Consider the following 15,885-nt stretch of genomic DNA (forward strand, 5'->3'; position numbering starts at 1 on the left):
TTTCCCCTTGTTTTGTCTCTTAGGGTTCGTGCACATAGTGCTTAGCCCTCATGCACACTGGCCGTTTTTACAGCTGCTGTTTTTGGCTTTTGATGTTTTTTTTCCTACAACTAGTAACCCCGCCCCCCAGCATGTTATCCTATGTGTTCATGCACACAGACTGTAATCAGCGTTTTTTGGCTGGAATAAAACCCCAGAGCAGTTTTTTAGCTGTAAAAACACTTGAACGCTGAAAAATGCAGTAAAACACCGCAAACGGTTTTTTGACCCTCCCCAACATTTGTTTTGTGGTAAAAAAACATGTGGAAAAAACGGCAAATCGCCGCTAAACACTAATGCATAAATGCTAAAAAAAAAAGCTGAAAAACTCTTGTTTTTAATGTGACTTTACACAGCTAACGTTACCAGCGTTCTCAAAACATCCAGTGTGAATGAGGACTTCCAAAGGCACTTTCCTTCGCCCACGGAGATGCAGGTGCTGCGTACAGCCTGCCATACAAGTGAATGGCTGTTGCTTTGTACACACCACTGTTTATTGTGGAGGAAAGTGCATTGTGACTGAAACACTTTTTTAGTGGGGAGGATGTTATTGTGTGTGCGCTTGCAAACATGAATTGCAACTTTTGTTTACTGTGGGAAAACATTTGGTAATTCATTTTCTTTATCAGCTTTTTCCTTTTCCCCGGCTGTGTTGTACATATCTCATTATTAATATCAAAATACCTACCATCCCTTCGTTTGGCTCACCTTTACAGGTCATGGCTCATATTTCAGTCTTCTCTCTGTTTCCTGCTGGATAAGATCCAGCTGCCTCGAGCTTAATATGACAAAAACTGAAATCCAATTTTACCACCCTTCACTCTGTCACTAACCTTTCATTTCCCCTCTTCTCAGTGTTGACAATGCATGCATCACCACTGCCTCACTTGCCAAAAACTTCAGGCATTACTACTAGCCAGGAACTTTTTCCTGCATATTTTTTTTTAAGCCAAGATCCCATTATCAAGAAAGTGTAAAGTTTTTGTGTACTAGTTAAAATGCAAAATTAATTCCTGCTTATTGTGTGACAGCAGCTTTGTACGGCATTCAAGTGATTTATTTAACCCTGCAATAACTTGAAATGTATTCTGTGCACTGTTCACTTACAGTTTAATAATCAAGTGAAGATTTCCTTGATACTTTAAGCACAGCACAGGTGGTATTTCATTTAACCCCTTTACGCCTAAGGGTAAAACAAATCTTAAAGCCTAAGCACAATTTTGCAAATTTGACATGTGTTCTCAAAACTGTACATATCATCACAACTACAGTGTGTATCCAGGTGGATTATACCTTGTTTTTTCAGGACAAATTGGGCTTTTAATTGGTGGTAAATGGTAATCAATATCTTCTGAATTTTTTTTTATTTATTATCAAAGGAAAACAGTAGTATATTTCTTACTACTGTAACCAACTACCAAAGAACAACACAAAATAATTTCTCCTGCTCCTGTTGATTGCAGCGATGCCACATATGTATATGTTAATTGTTGTTTGTACCCGTAGTACAGCCCAGAAACAATAGTGCGCAGTTTGTTTTTTTGTTTTATATCCTGCCTGTAACTGACACTGATACTAATTTAAAAACAAAAATGACCTTGACCCAAACACTAACCCTGGCACTGACCTAGATCAAACCTTGATCTAGCTATTTTTAATTATATATTTATTTTTTAAAAAAATTTTTTTTCTCTCTGAAAAGGACAATATGTATCTCTCCTCGATTCAGAGAGAGAAAACAAGGGGGCGGGCTTCATAGTGACTGATCACTTTGATATCCAAGCAGAGGCTTTCACAGTGATCATGTCACTCGGAATAGGGCGTTCCGGGTCCCGATCGTTAGAAGGGGACCCAGGGCTCTCACTAACAACCCGGTCTTTGTACTGGGAGCATGTCGTGCGATGTGCTCCCAGCACAAAGACGTACGTAAGTTAGCGGCCCCATAGAAAAAAGCTCAGCCCAGTGGGGCCGCTAATATGCGTACGCTCGGTGCCAAGGGATTAATGAACAATCAAAAAAACAGGATTTTTTTACATACTATTAAAGTGGAAGGCAAGTCAAACCCTAACTAAGCGTAAATCCCCCCCAATTCTATACATATTCTATCTGCCATGTAAAAGGGGAACTGAAGATCCACCACTGTCTCTTTTGAAGGTGGTATTAAACTCCAGCATACAGCGCTGCGGCTGGCCGCAGGAGTAGTAGGGACAAGGCAGTCAGTGCGGGAGGCCGCATCCTCCGCTCCATGGGCTCTCTGGGAGGAGGGAGGGAGTAGCTGTGTGATGGGAGATGAGCCTGCGGTGTCCTCCAGGGAGTAGACTCTCATAGGACTGTGTGGGGAATTTGGGGAAGTTGCATCGTATGGCTCTGCCTGGACTTGTACATGGGAGGGGATGCAGGAGACAGGTGTGGCTTGAGATTTGTCGAGCCCTGGGGTAGCCTGTAAAGATACACATTGTGTAGAACTGCGTTGTTAAAATAAGTATTAAAACATTATAAAGATCCACCACTCTCATTGTTTCGATTGTGTCGATTAAGCATATGATGTAAAAAGCAATCCATAAAATCTGTACCTGCAGTAAAGGCGGTATGTGTGACCAGGAAACTGTTGGGAAGACTGATTGTTAGTGAAACAGGAGGGTTATTAATTTCAAAATTCGGGAATATATGGATATACAGTATTTCTGCAACCAGTAGTGACGAACTTAAACAATGATCACAAAGATACTAAACATGGTCTAGAACCGTATCTGTTCTCTCTATACTATAATCGAACATAAAGATGCAGGAGAAGCAGTTAAGTCAGCCATGAAGAAGATAAATGTTCTCACAAAAGGAGTTTATTGTGTATCGTTGAACTTGTTTTGAGCCACGGTTATTTTTGGTACAATAATGAGCACTTCAAATGTAAGGGCCAGTCATGGGAGCAAAGTATGCTCCAAATTTAGCAAGTGTTTTTATGCCTAAATGGGAATAGCAAGCATTTTTTTTTTTTACTAGGGATCTTCCAGAATCTGTGTTTTACAAACTTTTTTTTTTGGATGATGTATTTTTTTTTTTTTTTTTAGAATGGGTCATAGGAATCCTTCCTTTTTTTTTTTTTTTCTTTTATAGAGGAAATGAATTACAGGAGTAATAAGGATGACAGGAGGTTTTTAGAGGTGTAGGTTTTAGAAAGGAGATCTGCCCTAAAGTATTTTTGACAGTTGTTTATATAGTGATAGGAATAGTTATCTTCCACCTAACAAGTTGCCACCATCCATTGTGGCTCTAAAATATTCAGAGAGGGCAGGTAATGAGCGTGAAATTGCACTTTTGAGGAGAATTTTCACAATCAGAGAAACGTTTGGACAGAATTGTTTAAAAAGAGAAAAAAAGTAGAATTGGCTTTTTTTTTTTTTTTTTTTTTACAGGCCTAAAGGAAATAAGTGAAAGATACTGTCCCAAAGGATAAGCAAAACAAATTACCATTCTACCCGAAAGACTACATTTATTTACAGAAATGTCATTACACTGAAAGATAGGCGGTAAGGATGGTTTTAGATCTGCCAATTAAAGGTTGATCTAAAACTGTTTTATTCGATAGAAAAAGATTTTTCAATGGTTAAAAATAGCAGAAGCCTTTTTCTCTACAGTCACTGGGATGGAGCATAAAATTAATGTTTGCTTCATGTGAATCTACCCATGTAATATGTTGTAGTCCCCATGTGGCTCGCAAGATATTGTGTGCACAAAAATTCATTTTTGTCTGCCTGCTCTCAGAATACAATAGCACAGTGGGGAGGATTGCCCCATCAACTTTGATTATGTGGATGGGAGAATCGGTTTACTTTTACTTTTTTTTTTAATTTTTATTCAGCTTGCTGGCTGAACGAAGAAAACTGAACCATGTATGGCCAGCTTAAAAGGAGAACTGTGGGCAAAAACTTTTTTACGTGCCCTTTTTGCTGTTTTCCTTCCTTTACTGAATATATCCTACATATTCTTGTTATCTCAATAGTTGCATTGAAATAGCCTGATGATTTTCAAATGAAGTCATTAAGTCCTTGGGGTTTCCTTTTTGTAAGACTGGTGGCTCTTATTCCTCCTATATTCTCAGCTACTGGTATTGGTACTTCCCATCTGTAGTTGCACTTCCATCCCTGCTTGCTGTAGTGGGTGGACCAGGACTCAGAGATTGCCGGTCTGTACCACCCATGGAGGCGAAGTCCTTATCCTGCATACAATCAGCCTAGCCCACTGTCAAAAACTCTACTGCCCACTCACTATCACTCCTTTCCCCACACCAGTTACCTGTTTCAGCCTTGTCATCCACTTTATTACAACTGACGGGCTTGTCAGTCCCCTTTCAGCCACCTGTCACTGCCACCCGATAACTTCCTCCCTCACATGTATCTACAGCTCCTCTTCTCCTGTCATCTACATCACAGCCCATTATCATCTGCATATTCCCCTCCCCTGCATGTATTTCCAGCTGCTCTTCTCCTGTCACCTACATCACAGCCATTTGCCATCCCACATCTCCCCTCCCCCGCATGTATCGCCAGCTCCTCTTCTTATGTCATCTACATCACAGCCCATTGCCATCCTGCATCTCCCCTCCTCCTTCGTATGTATCTCCAGCATCTTTCCTCCTGTCATCCACCGCACAGCCCATTACCAACCCCCCCCCCCTCGCTTGTATCTTCAGCTGCTCTCCTGTCATCCACATCACAGGCCATTACCATCCTGCATCTACCTTCCCCCCACATTGATCTCGAGCCCCCTCCTCCTGTCATCCACACATCTACATCACAGCCCATTACCTTCCCGCATCTTCCCTCTCCTCCCACATTGATCTCCAGCTTCTCTCCTCTTGTTATACACCGCACAGCCCATTTCCTTCCTGCATCTCTCCTCCCCTATATGTACAATGCCTTGAAAAAGTATTCATACCCCTTTCCACATTTTGTCATGTTACAACCAAAAAACATAATTGTGAAGTGGAAGGAAAATGATAAATGGTTTTCAAAATATTTTACAAATATCTGAAAAGTGTGGCGTGCATTTGTATTCAGCGTCCTTTACTCTGATACCCCTAACTAAAATCTAGTGGAACCAATTAACTTCAGAAGTTACCTAATTAGTAAATAGTCCACCTGTGTGTAATTTAATCTCAGTATAAATACTGTTGTTCTTTGAAGCCCTCAAAGGTTTGTTAGAGAACAAATAATGAACAAACAGCATCATGAAGGCCAAGGTACACAGCAGACAGGTCAGGGATAAAGTTGTGGGGAAGTTTAAAGCAGGGTTGGGTTATAAAAAAAAAAAAAAATCTCAAGCTTTGAACATCTCATGGAGCACTGTTCAATCCATTATCCGAAAATGGAAAGAGTATGGCACAACTGCAAACCTACCAAGACATGGCTGTCCACCTAGACTGACAGGCCGGACAAGAAGAGCATTAATCAGAGAAGCAGCCAAGAGGCCCATGGTAACTCTGGAGGAGCTGCAGAGATCCACAGCTCAGGTGGGAGAATCTGTCCACAGGACAACTATAATCCGTGCACTCCACAAACCTGGCCATTTTGGAAGAGTGGCAAGAAGAAAGCCATTGTTGAAAGAAAGCCATAAGAAATCCTGTTTCCAGTTTGCGAGAAGCCATCCTGCATCTCCCCTCCCCCCTTCCCGCATGTATCTCCTACATCTCTCCTCCTGTCATCCACCGCACAGCCCATTATCCTCCATCATCATCCCTCCCCCCACATGGATCTCCAGCATCTCTCCTCCTGTCATCCACCGCACAGCCTATTACCATCCCGCATCTCCAACCCCCCCCCCCCCCCCCCCATGTATCTCCAGAATCTCTCCACTGTGCACAGCTCATTATCTTCTGGCATCACCCCCCCCCCCCTCGTATCTCCAGCTCCTCTCTTCTTGTCGTCATCTCACTAACTACCATTAACATCCATCTTACTTTTTTTTTTTTTTCTGCCACCCTGTTGAACAGTTCATATATTCGCTGTTTCCACCTAGCATTTTTCCAGCCCTCTCACCACACCCCCTTTCTAGTAGTCATTTAACCTCCCAGCCTTATCCACCCACCAACCCCATCTCCCAATCACGCATCCAACCATACCCCCACCCTAACCCCCAGCTCGCTCCTCACCTACTGCCCCATCCCCCACCCCTTTACCCATAGTCCCCTACCCTATCCCAGCCTCTTCCTCCCCCTCCCAGCACCCACCCTACCTTACCTCAACCTACTCCTCATCCTCTTCCCTCCTCCCTTCCCTTAGCCTGGTGCCCCCCTCCTTAGCTTGCTCCATTACTGCTGAGGGGCTTGTACTGGAGAAAGGGTTTTTACTGCTGAGGGGCAGTTGAAGTTTCTTTTGTATTGCAAATATCTGGCGGAGGGGTTTCCACCACCCCTGCTAAGTTTTAAATTTATGTGATTTATGTTGATGTGGGCGACTACACATTCAACATGAACAGGATAAGAATAGCGATCACTGCGTTTGTGTTCCATTGAGAACTACAATGAACCACAGTGGCAGACAGAACTTGCAGTTCATTCATTCTCTGTGAGTGAATGATGCAGCTGCTGCCAGGGTAAAAGGTGTTGGGTTTAGAAGTAGGAGGGTCCAATCTGCACCAAGTTAGGTAATGCCCTAAATACCTGTGTATGATCCTAAATTGTTAGGGATTTACATATATTGTCTGTGTGTTTTATAGTTTTTTTTATTATTGAAATGTAACTGTATTGTCTCCCTTTTATATTGTAAAGTACTGCGTAAACTGTTGGCGCTATATAAATCCTGTATAACACCCCCCCCCCTGGATAACGTATTCATACCCCGTAAAATTTTCCACATTTTGTGATGTTACAACCAAAAACTTAAATCTATTTTATTGGGATTTTATATGATAGACCAAAACAAAGTGGCACATAATTGTGAAGTGGAAGGAAAATAAAAAATGGTTTTCAAAATTTTGTACAAATGAATATGTGAAAAGTGTGGCGTGCATTTGTATTCAGCCCACCTGAGTCAATACTATGTAAAACCATCTTTTGCTGTAATTACAGCTGCAAGTCTTTTTGGGTATGTCTCTACCAGCTTTGCAATTTTTTGCCCATTCTTCTTTGCAAAATAGCTCGCGCCCTGTCAGATTGGATGGAGAGTGTCTGTGAACAGAAATTTTCAAGTCTTGCCACAGATTTCTAATTGGATTTAAGTCTGGACTTTGACTGGGTCATTCTAATACATGAATATGCTTTGACCTTCCTAAACCATTCCATTGTTGCTCTGGCTATATGGCTCTAACAGGTTTTCTTGTATACTGTGTGTACACACACCTCAATAAATTAATTAGAATATCATCAATAAGCTAATTTATTTCAGTAAATCAATTCAAAAAGTGAAACTCATATAGATTCATAACACGCAGTGATATACAGTGGGTAAAATAAGTACTGAACACATCACCATTTTTCTCTGTAAATATATTTCTCAAGGTGCTATTGACATGAAATTTTCACCACATGTTAGAAACAACCCAGGCAATCCATGCATACAAAGAAATCAAAACAAATAAGTTCAGAAATTAAGTTATGTTTAATAAAATGGAATGACACAGGGAAAAAGTATTGAATACGCTAACTGAAATGTATTCAATACTTCATACAAAATCCTTTGCTGGTAATGACAGCTTCAAGATGCCTCCTGTATGGATAAACTAGTCAGATGCATTGCTCAGGTGTGATTTTTGCCCATTCTTCCACACAGTCTTCAAATCTTGAAGGATCCGTGGGCCTCTTCTATGAATTCTGATCTTTAGTTCTTTCCATAGATTTTCTATTGGATTCAAGTCAGGTGATTGGCTGGACCATTCTAGCAGCTTTATTTTCCTTTGAAACCAATTAAGAGTTTCCTTGGCTTTGTGTTTGAGATCATTATCTTGCTGAAATGTGCACTCTTATTTCATTATCTTCATCCTGATAGATGGCAGCAGATTTTTATCAGGAATGTGTTGGTACATTTTTCCATTCATTCTTCCTTCAATGACATGAAGATTGCCAGTACGGTATGCTGAAAAACAGCCCCACACCATGATGTTCCCAACTCCAAACTTCACTGTTGGTATTGTGTTTTTGGGGTGATGTGCAGTGCCATTTGTCTCCAAACATGGTGTGTATTATGGCATCCAAAGAGTTCAATTTTGGTCTCATCTGACTAGACTATATTCTCTCAATATTTCACAGGCTTGTCTAAATGTTGTGCAGCAAACTTTAAATGAGCTTCAACATGCTTTTTCTTCAGCAATGGAGTCTTGCGTCGTGAGAGTGCATTACTTATTGTTTTCTTTTAAACAATTGTGCCTGTTAATTTAAGGTCTTTCTGAAGCTCTCCACAAGTGGTCCATGGCTCTTGGACAACTCTTTTGAATTAGTTCTGAATTATCATTTCACTCCTCTGTAAGAATTCTTGCGAGGAGCACTTGGTTGTGGCCAGTTTATGTTAAAATGATGGTCTTTGTACTTTCGGATTATGGCCCCCGCAGTGCTCGCCAGAACATTTAGAAGTTTAGAAATGAATTCAGTATCTCCATAAAGCTGGTCAGCAGAGGGAAGCATGAAGTGCTCTAGAATTTCCTAGTAGAGGGCTGCGCTGACTTTCAACTTGATAAAACACAGTGGACCAACACCAGCAGATAACATGATTACCCAAATCATTACTGACTGTGGAAACTTGACACTGAATCTCATGCAACTTCTGATTCTGTGCCTCTCCACTCTTCCTCCAGACTCTGGGACCTTGATTTACAAATGAAACGCAAAATTTACTTTCATCTGAAAAGAGGACTTTGGACCACTGAGCAACAGTCCAGTCCTTTTTCTCCTTAACAAGGTATGACAAAGAAAGCGAAAGTTTTAGCCCATGTCCCGGATACGTCTGAGCGTGGTGGCTCTTGAAGCACTGACACCAACCATAGTCCTCTCCTTGTGAATCTTCCCCAAATTCTTGAATGGACTTTGCTTCACAATCCTCTCAAGGCTGTGGTTATCCCCGTTGCTTGTGCACCTTTTTCCACCACGCTTTTTCCTTCCACTAAACTTTTCATGAATATGCTTGGATACAGCACTCTATAAACAGCCAGCTTCTTTAGCAATGACCTTTTGTGACTTACCCTCAATGACTGTCTTCTGGACAACTGTCAAGTCAGCAGTCTTTCTCATGATTGTGTAATCTACTGAACCAGACTGAGAAACCATTTAAAGGCTCAGAAAACCTTTACAGGTGTTTTCAGTCAATTAGCTGATTAGTGTGAGTCAACATTATTGAACTTTTTCACAATTTTCTAATTTTCTGAGATACTGAATTTTTGGGTTTTCACTAGCTGTAAGCCACAATCATCAAAATTAAAAGAAAGAAATGCTTGATATATATCACTCTTTTTGTAATGACTCTATATCAGCAATGGGCAAACTACGGCCCGCGGGCCGTATACGGCCCGGCGGACCTTTTAATCCGGCCCGCGGAGCTAGGCTCCCGCTAGGCTCCTCTCACAGTCCGCCCTGAAGACCGGTGTAGCATGAAAATCTGTCTCCTATGAGGATCTGTCCCCCTCGACGTATCTGCGCATGTGCCGGAGATCGCCGATCGGCTGCTAATGCCTGAAACTGGCACATGCGCAGATACGTCGAGGGGGACAGATCCTCATAGGAGACAGTTTTTCATGCTACACCGGAACGGCGCGGGAACACGGCAAGAGGAACGCGCGGAGCAAAGGTAAGTGAATTGACACGGGGGGACTTGGGGACTTAATATGGGGGATGAATTACTATATGGGGGATGAATTACTATATGGGGGATGAATTACTATATGGGGGATGAATTACTATATGGGGGATGAATTACTATGGGGGACGAATTACTATATGGGGGACGAATTACTATGGGGGATGAATTACTATATGGGGGATGAATTACTATGCTTACTATGGGGGAATATTACTATACTTACTATGGATGACACATACACATCATTCATCTACTCTTGGTCCGGCCCCCGGGTCCAATATATGAACCCATTGCGGCCCTCAAGTCAAAAAGTTTGCCCACCCCTGCTCTATATAATATATGTGTATGTATGTATATATATCCACCCATCAGCCATACGTTTATGATCACTAAATAACATTGAGTATCTTGTTACAATGTCGGTCGGATAGATTAGGTAGCAAGTAAACGTGGTCACTGAAGTTGATGAGTTGAAAGCAGATAGATTGGCATCGGAATTTGTTGTCTATGGGGCTGTATAGCCTCAGACCAGTCAGGGTTCCCATGATGAAGCATGTCACCGAAAACGTGAGCATCTGTAGGATGTGCTGGAAAAACAAGTCCAACCCATAGAGGCACCACCTCACAACTTGCAGGACCTAAACAATCTGCTACCGACAGCTTGGTCATAGAGTCCACAGCGTGTGTGTGTGTATGTATGTATATATATGTGTGTGTGTGTGTGTATGTATACACACACACACACCATCCAGAAAGTTGTCACAGCGCTTAACTTTTGCCAGCTTTTTCCAAAATGGATTAAATTAATTTTTTTCCTCAACATTCTACAAACAATACCCCATAATGACAACGTGAAAGAAGTTTGTTTTGAAATCTTTGCAATTTATTAAAAATAAAAATGGAAAAAACAACATGTACATAAGTATTCACAGCCTTTGCTCAATACTTTGTTGAAGCTCCTTTAGCACCAATTACAGCCTCAAGTCGTTTTGAGTATGATGCTACAAGCTTGGCACACCTATTTTTGGTCAATTTCTCCCATTCTTCTTTGCAGTACCTCTCAAGCTCCATCAGGTTGGATGGGGAATGTTGGTGCACAGCCGTTTTCAGATTTCTCCAGAGATTTCCAATTGGGTTCAAGTCTGGGCTCTGGCTGGGCCACTCCAGAACATTCACAGAGTTGGCCCGTAGCCACTCCTTTATTATGTGGGCTGTGTGCTTAGGGTCATTGTCCTGTTGAAAGATGAACCGTCACCCCAGTCTAAGGTCCAGAGTGCTCTGGAACAAGTTTTCATCAAGGATGTCTCTGTACATTTGCTGCATTCATATTTCCTTCGATCCTGACTAGTCTCCCAGTTCCTGCTGCTGAAAAACATCCCATGCTTCACTGTATGGATGGTATTGGCCAGGTGGTGAGCGGTGGCTGGTTTCCTCCAGACATGACGCTTGGCATTCCGGCCAAAGAGTTCAATCTTTGTTTCTTTCATCAGACCACAGAGTTTTGTTTCTCATGGTATGAGAGTACCTCAGGTGCCTTTTGGCAAACTCCAGGCGGGCTTTCATTTGCATTTTACTGAGGAGTGGCTTCCGCCTGGCCACTCTACCATACAGGCCTGATTGCTGGAGTGCTGCAGAGATGGTGGTTGTTCTGGAAGGTTCTCCTCCCCAAAGAGAAATGCTGGAGCTCTTTCAGAGTGACCATTGGGTTTTTGGTTACCTCCCTGGCTAAGGCCCTTCTCCCTCAATCGCTCATTTTGGCCAGGTGCCCCACTCTAAGAAGATTCCTGGTGGTTCCAAACTTCTTCCATTTACAGATGTTGGAGGCCACTGTGCTCATTGGGACCTTCAATGCTGCAGAAATTTTTCTGTACCCTTCCCCAGATATGTGCCTTGATACAATCCTGTCTCTGAGGTTTACGGACAATTCCTTGACTTCATGGCTTGGTTTGTGCTCTGACATGCACTGTTAACTGTGAAACCTTATATAGACAGGTGTATGCCTTTCCTAATCCTGTCCCAATCAACTGAATTTCCCTCAGGCGGGCTCCAATCAAGTTGTTGAAACATTTCAAGGATGATCAGTGGGAACAGGATGCACCAGAGCACAGTTTTGAGTGTTGTGGCAAAGGCTGTAAATACTTATGTACACGTGTTTTTTTTTTTTAGTTTTTTTATTTGTAATATTTTGCAAAGATTTCAAAACAAATGTCTTTCACATTGTCATTATTGGGGTATTGTTTGTAGAATGTTGAGGGAAAAAAGTGAATTTCATCTAATTTGGAATAAGGCTGTAACATAACAAGATGTGGCAAAAGTTAACCAATGTGAATACTTTCTGGATGCACTGTATATAATATATATTGATGCAGCATATTTATGGAGTGATATAAATTACATATGAAGCAGAAGAGGAAAGGGCTAAGAGCAGAGTCCATGGAGCAATAAAAGGGAGAAGGAGGTGTGGCTGGTATGCTCCTAAAGTCACATGATGCAATGTTTGGGGTGGGGCTTTTCCACAGATGCTAGGATTGCCTTTGCTGCGAGAACAGACTATCTGGATTGCCTTTTTAAAATCATATGTTGTCATTGATAGTGCTTGTATGCACTTAACAATTGTGGGTAGAGGATTTATGTAATGTAATGTTATTAAAACAGTTTAATGCTATGTGTATTTTTATATACGATTTTTATGTGTTTAAACCCTATTGAGAGTTCGTGTAATGAGAACCACTGAAAAGTTCACATCATTGGGGAAAGTTGCAGCTAAACCTGAAAAGGGATAAGGGTGTAGAGACCATGAGCACGATTTATCTTTCCATAATAGAGCAGTAGTTAAAATAGGCTTTGTCTAAGAAGTAAATGGGCAAGGATATTACTGCACAAAGCATGGAATGATGCTCATATTAAACAGCAGTAAAGATGTGGGAAGAAGATATTTATTGTGGAATAGACATTATTAGTATATTGTTTGAAATATAAAGCTAAATATTGTGAAGTGGATATATGTCGCACATGATTAATTTATTGATTTATTTTCTTTAGTTTTGACTGCACACAGAAACAAAAGGGTTATATAGGTTTACTTTTATTAATTGGAGTGTATGACTAATAGCATAGAGTGTGAGGCAATTTTCTTTCTCCTCCATTGAGGCACATAGAAGATTATTATTACATGATATTGTATTGTTTATATCAAGGTTTAATTTTGATGTTATTAAAGAGCTGTGGCTGATGGGAATTTTTTAGTTGGAGAGCACGGAAACTATTATTATTTATATGAGAAAGAAAATAGGATTTTGTACTCGCTATAAATGCATTTTCTTGGAGTCCATTAAAGTGATTCTAAAGGTACAAGGTTTTTTTTTATCTTAATGCGTTCTCTGCATTAACCATTTAAGAACTGCCTTATAGCAGATATACTGCTACAAGGCAGCCGCGCTGTGCAAAATCATGTGTATATTTATTTATTTCAGGTACTTATATAGCGCTGTCAATTTACGCAGCGCTTTACACATATATATTGTACATTCACATCAGTCCCTAACCTTCAAGGGGTGTACAATCTAAGGTCCCTAACTTCCATTCATACATACACATACTAGGGCCAATTTAGACAGGAGCCAATTAACCTACCAGCATGTCTTTAGAGTATGGAAGGAAACCGGAGTACCCGGAGGAAACCCACGCAGTCACAGGGAGAACATGCAAACTCCAGGCAGGTGGTGCCGTGGTTGGGATTTGAACCAATGACCCTAGTACTGCCAGGTGGAAGTGCTAACCATTTAACCACTGTGCTGCCCCTGATTTTGCATTTTCGGCTAGGGGGCGTGCACGTCACCGTACCTGCTCTGTCTTTGGCTCCTGGAGATGTCAATCACTGGGTCCTGGCCTGCGATTCATGGCCGGGACTCGGTGATTGGCAAAGAAGCTGACGGGAATGATCTGTGTGTAAGCAATACAGGCGTCTCTCCCGTCAGCAGGGACATGCTGCTTTCTATCTCTGCAAAGCAGAGAGATAGAAAGCATCACATCCCCTAGTAAAACAGCACACTGTTAACCCTTTGATTGCCCCAGATGTTAACCCCTTCCTGTCTAGTGTCATTAGTTCAGTGTTAGTGCTTTTTAATAGCACTGATCACTGTATTAGTCACTGGAGATGTCAGTGGCAGTTAGTTCCCACCTAGTGTCAGTGTCAGAATGCCTGCCGCAGTCTCGCTATAAGTCTCTGATTTGCACCATTACTAGTATAAAGTATTCCAGCATATAAACCGTCATGCAGATGTAGATGCTATAGCTTTCACGTAAACCAATTATTTTACACTTATTGGGATTTTTTTTTTACTAACAACATGTATAATACATTTTGTCGTAAATCTATGAAGAAATTAAATTGTTTTTATTGCATATGTTTTGCAGCAAAAATAAAAAAAAAATTTTTTTTTCAAAATTGTTGGTCTTTTTTTGTTTATAGCGCAAAAATGTAAAACTGCATAGGTGATCAAGTACCACCAAAAAGCTCTATTTGTGAGAAAAAAATGACAGAAATGTAATTTATGTACATGACCATGCAATTGTCAGTTTAAAGTAACGCAGTGCTATATCGCAAAAAATGGCCCGGTCATGAAGGGGGGTAAATCTTCCGGAGGGCAAATGGTTAAGGTAAAGCACCTTATGCATGCAGCTCTCCCTCCAGCTCCCCCCTTTATACTTACCTGATCTCAATCCAGTGGCTCTCCTGGCTCTCTCTCCTCATTGGACAGAGGGCAGCTGTGGGAGCCTTTGGTTGGGACATGTCCATACAGTGGGGAAAATAATTTGATCCCCTGCAGATTTTGTAAGTTTGTCCACTTACAAAGAAATGAAGGGTCTATCATTTTTATCATACAGTAGGTGTATTTTAAATGATAGAGACAGAACATCATTACGTCATCCGGAGTTTACTTCCGGTCTTGTGGCTTGCGTTCCAGCAGCCATTTTCCCACACGCTTAAAGCACACTCCTACACCATCCCACTCAGGCATCACCAGCAAGGCTCCCATCATCCATCCACTACACATCTGCTTCAGAGGTATCTACACCATATTCATATTTTTTATCAATTCACCAGACCATTGCCTCCTAAAGGACATTCATTTACCCATAGACACACTTTTTAATTCATGTTTTTTACTGTCCCCATTTTTCCTTTTTTTTTTTTTTTTTTTTAATGATATTTTAATAAATATATATAGTCTACAGCCACACTTGACACTCTGAACTGCAAATCATCTACTACTCACTAGTCTTATGATCTTCATTTTTATGATTTTTACTAATATTATTTTTACCTCTACTTTTATCATTGTTGCCAGTGTTATTACTACGATTATTTTTATATTTATTTATTTACATTTGCAAATGATGTATTCATGTATATATAATTTTTTCATTTTTTATTAATTTTTTATTCACTTTCTCTTTCAGTGCATGTATGTGTCTATGTATATGTGTATGTGCATGTGTATATATTTATGTATATGCGTTTATAGAAATTACCAAATATTGCACTTTAAATAACCCCCTCCAACTCCTCGCCTTATAACAAGTAGAGGAGGTGGAGCTCTGCTCGCAAGGCATTTAGCCATGGTTATTTACTGCTTGACCTTCATACAGGCTGGTCAGTAGCTCTGAGGAAAGGGATTTGTCCCCGAAACGCGTCAGCCATTTGACCGCACTGACAGTTGGAACACCTTGCTTGCCGTTGTGGCCATCGTCATTATGCAAATGCTTTTTAGATACATGCTTCTTCTGTGAGTATGATTTTATGTTTCACTCCTTTCAATAAACCTTGGATAATGCACTAGGTGTGTGCGCCACCTGTTTATTCTCTACCTGAGTAAAATAAGTGTTGGATCCCCAAGCAAAACACGACTTAGTACTTGGTGGAGAAACCCTTGTTGGCAAGCACAGAGGTAAGACATTTCTTGTAGTTGGTTACCAGGTTTGCATACATCTCAGGAGGGATATTGGTCCACTCTTCTTTGCTGATCTTCTCTAAATCCTTAAGGTTTCTTGGCTGTCACTT

The sequence above is a fragment of the Staurois parvus genome, unplaced genomic scaffold (genome assembly GCF_062004578.1).
Source record: "Staurois parvus isolate SC_StPar_1 unplaced genomic scaffold, SC_StPar_1.0 ptg000048l, whole genome shotgun sequence".
Lineage (NCBI taxonomy): Eukaryota > Metazoa > Chordata > Amphibia > Anura > Ranidae > Staurois > Staurois parvus.